Source organism: Triticum dicoccoides, chromosome 7B (assembly GCF_002162155.2).
Source record: "Triticum dicoccoides isolate Atlit2015 ecotype Zavitan chromosome 7B, WEW_v2.0, whole genome shotgun sequence".
Classification (NCBI taxonomy): Eukaryota; Viridiplantae; Streptophyta; class Magnoliopsida; order Poales; family Poaceae; genus Triticum; species Triticum dicoccoides.
The window spans coordinates 475,701,683-475,705,468 of record NC_041393.1 but is presented as its reverse complement, the minus strand read 5'-3'; positions in this window follow the sequence as shown (position 1 = coordinate 475,705,468).

Sequence of the window (3,786 nt, the reverse complement as noted above, 5' to 3'; positions counted from 1 at the left end):
ACGAATCTTTCCTTTTCTGCACGAATCAAATTGGAAGATCATCAACCAAATATTAAAAAAATCAGCAATTGAAAGCAGCAGAACAACACTTAAACATATTATTACCCCATGATTCGGGCATTTGTAGAAGACTCGGCCAGGGTTGCGGATTGTGGTTGAGACGCGATGGATGACTCTGCGTGATTTGCAGCAGTGGCACCACACCAATGGCAGCGGGTTGCGATGAGCATTCGGCTGTGGTGCGCATGCCAGCGGGGGTGTGATGAGACCCACAGGTAATGGTACGGGTAGCGACTTATCGCATATCTAGTTGTTGCATGCTGAAGAGCAGGTGGACGAGCAGCCAGCGGACATGGTTGCTGCGGCCAGAGCTTCTGATGCTAGGCAGTGTAAGTAGAGAAGAGGAGAACCGAATGTTGGATATGTCAGTTTCATTACTTGCAGAGTAGCATAGCACCATATATAGAATATAGTCATAGTCTAGGTTTGGATTCGAACCAGCTAAAGGACCACGTCTTTCTTTTTTCTAAACTCGGCAACGTCTCTTTACTGGTACACTAGCTTGTTTTGTACGCCTTCCCAAGTCTTTGATTTTCTTTCCCTTTTTTGCGAGGAAGGAAGGAGGAAAAAATTGAGAGTTCCTCGAACTCGAACCCAAGACCTCTCGGTTGAAAACCAAGGGTGCTAGTCACTTATGTGGCGAACGTTCCATGTGAGGAGGATGACAGACGAACGCATTTTCCTCGCAGTTTTCTTCCTATATATCGAAAAGTATGCTACTTGGTGTCCGCTTAGTCAAAAAACGATTGTGCCAACCTTGACCGTTGGATTGACATTCAACGTCTGTCACGTTTCTTCAGTCTCTTCTTCCTTGAACCGCCAAAGCCAAACCAGCGCCGGCGGGACCACCTGCTCCCGCCTCCCACGGCTGGCTGTGATCTTCCCCGGCTCCTGTTCGTTCCCGTCCGAGGCCTCACCATCGTCCTCCGCCTTGGTTCGCTCGCTGCGGCGCCGCCCTCCGGTGTTGTCAACATGGTCAACAACCGAGAGGAATAAGGAGATGACTGTACATGGTGAGGATGACAGTAGGGACCCAGCAGTGCGCGCAGTAATTTTGTTTTTCGGGACGGAGAAGGGTATCGACTGGGTTGTGCGGGACCCGTGGCCCGTCTAGCCCAGGCTTTTATTTCATATGTTTAGCACATGACCAGCCCAGTTTGTTTTTTCCTTTCTGAAAAATGGCTAGCCAGCTATTTTGTTTTTTGCAGAATAACCAACATAGGCCTACTTGCTTTTCTACGCCCTGCTGGGCCAGAAATCTTTCAATACGAGGAGGGATGCATTTTGCCAAGAAAATGGGCTATAAGTAATAAGAAATGGTCTATAAGTAATAAGAAATGGGCTATAAGTAATAATAAATGGGCTGTAAAATGAAAAAAATATAGCAAACAGGCAATTAGTTCCAAAATACTGTTTTCTTTCGGATTTTGATATTTTAAATTTCATTGTTTTTGTGCGGGTAAAATTTCATTGAATTTAAATTAAGGTATATTTAGATTTAAAATTAATTTAAATCTGGCTAGAAATTTCGGGCTGTATGCTGTTTGGGACAGATTTGGAGGCTGACTTGTGGGTCTACTAGGTTGACGTGTACTTTGGCTTTGTCAACTTAGTCCAGAAACGATTCTAGCAGCAGTGACCGTTGGATATTAATCCAACAGCCGTGCTGCTTCTTCAATATCTGATCATCTTGCTCCAGCCGCCCAAACCAGCTCCGATGGGACTGCCTGCTCCCGCCTCCCGTGGCCAGCTGTGCTGCCGCACAGGCCGCACCGCCCCACCCTACTCATTGCTGGCCAGGCCATTCCTCTACTCACCCACACCTCCTGTTATTTTCCGTCTACGGCAGCCGGACCAGTACACCCTCGTACTCCCCACCGCGTGAGCAACCATTGTCGAGTCTTCCCCGGCTCTGTGTCGTTCCCTTCCTAGGCCTCGCTGCCGTCCACCGCCATGGTGCTCTCAGCGCGGCCTGGTCAACATGGCTAACGAACGACATCCATCGGCCATGGACTGTACGCGCAAAATAATGATTCCTCCACCTGACAGCTGGGACCCACCGGAAGGGCCTCTGTATTTCGCGAAAAAAATGTTCCCTCCGCTAACATGTCGGACCCACCAGCTATATCTTCGCACGCAAGGAAGTGCCTCCTTATTACGCACAAAAAAATGAATACCCCCTGCTAGCTGGGACCCACCATAGTGGGAGGATGACTTGTGGGCCAACTAAGTTGACGGGGACGGAGGGCTTTGTCAACTTAGTCAATATGAACGATTCTAGCTCCAGTGACCGTACGATGTCCATCCAACGGCCGTAGTGCTTCTTCAACCTCTGGTCTTCTTGCTCCAGCCGCCCAAAGCAGCGTCAGTCGTGCCGCATGCTCCTGCCTCCCGTGGTCGGCTGTGCTACCACGGAGGCCTCACCGCCCCCTACTATTCCCACCGCTGGCCAGGCCCTACGGCGACGGCAGCCTCACACCGCAGTCAAACCAGTGAACCCTTGTACTCCTCTCTGTGCGGGCTTCCACTGCCGCGTCTTCCCCGGCTCCGCGTCGTCCCCTTCCTAGGCCTCGCCGTAGTCCACCGCCGTGGTGCTCTCGACGCGGCATGGTCAACGTGGTCAAGGAACGACTTCCATCGGACGTGGACTGTACGTGGAGAGGCTGACAGCTGGGTCCACGGCCGCAGCAAGGAAGTGCCTCCTTATTACACGGAAAATAATGATTCATCCACCTGACAGCTGGGACCCACCAGACGGGCCACTGTATTTCACGGAAAAAACGTTTCCCCTGACTGCTGGGACCCACCAGCTTCATCTTCGCACGCAAGGAAGTGCGTCCGGGCAAAACAACTATTCGCCCCCCTGACTGCTGGGACCCACCAGCTACACCTTCGCACGCAAGGAAGTGCGTCCGGGCAAAAAACGATTCGCCCCCCTGACTGCTGGGACCCATAGGCTACATCTTCGCACGCAAGGAAGTGCGTCCGGGCAAAAACCGATTCGCCCCCCTGACTGCTGGGACCCACCAGCTACATCTTCACACACAAGGAAGTGCCTGACAGTCGGGACCCACCTGGTCGAAGCGTACGTAGCGTTGTCATTCTTGTCACGAATGTGTACGTACATATCTACTGGTGGATGTAGAGGCGCGCACGTGTCGTAGTAGAGGTGCGCACGTAGCATGTACACGTACGTACAACGGCCAGGGTGCAAGAAAGAAAATACGGCCACGTATGTATACATGCGGGTGGGTTCTCGAACGCCCACTCACGCATACGTACGGCGAGGGTTCGTGTACATGGCTGGGACGGAACGGAGAAACAGCGTCGTCGTCGTGTTCATGGGGAGGCAACGGAATGCGTCGTGTTCATGGGGAGGCAACGGAATGCGTCGTGTTCATCGGGAGGCAACGAAACGCGTGGGAGCCAACCGGCTGGGTCGGAACGGAATGCGTGGTCGTGTTCATCGGGAGGGCTTGGACAGAAAAGGTGATGGAAACGAGGCCTGGCGTACCGCAAAACGGAGGAAACGGGCCTCCTACGTTCGGAACGGGGTCCTGTTGATCGGGAGGGGTGTGGCGTACCGCAAAACAGAGAAAACGGACCTCCTACGGACGAAACGGGGGTCCTGTTGATCGGGAGGGGTGTGGCGTACCGCAAAATGAACGAAACAGACCTCCTACGGTTGAAACGGGGGTCCTCTTGATTGGGAGGGGTGTGGCGTAC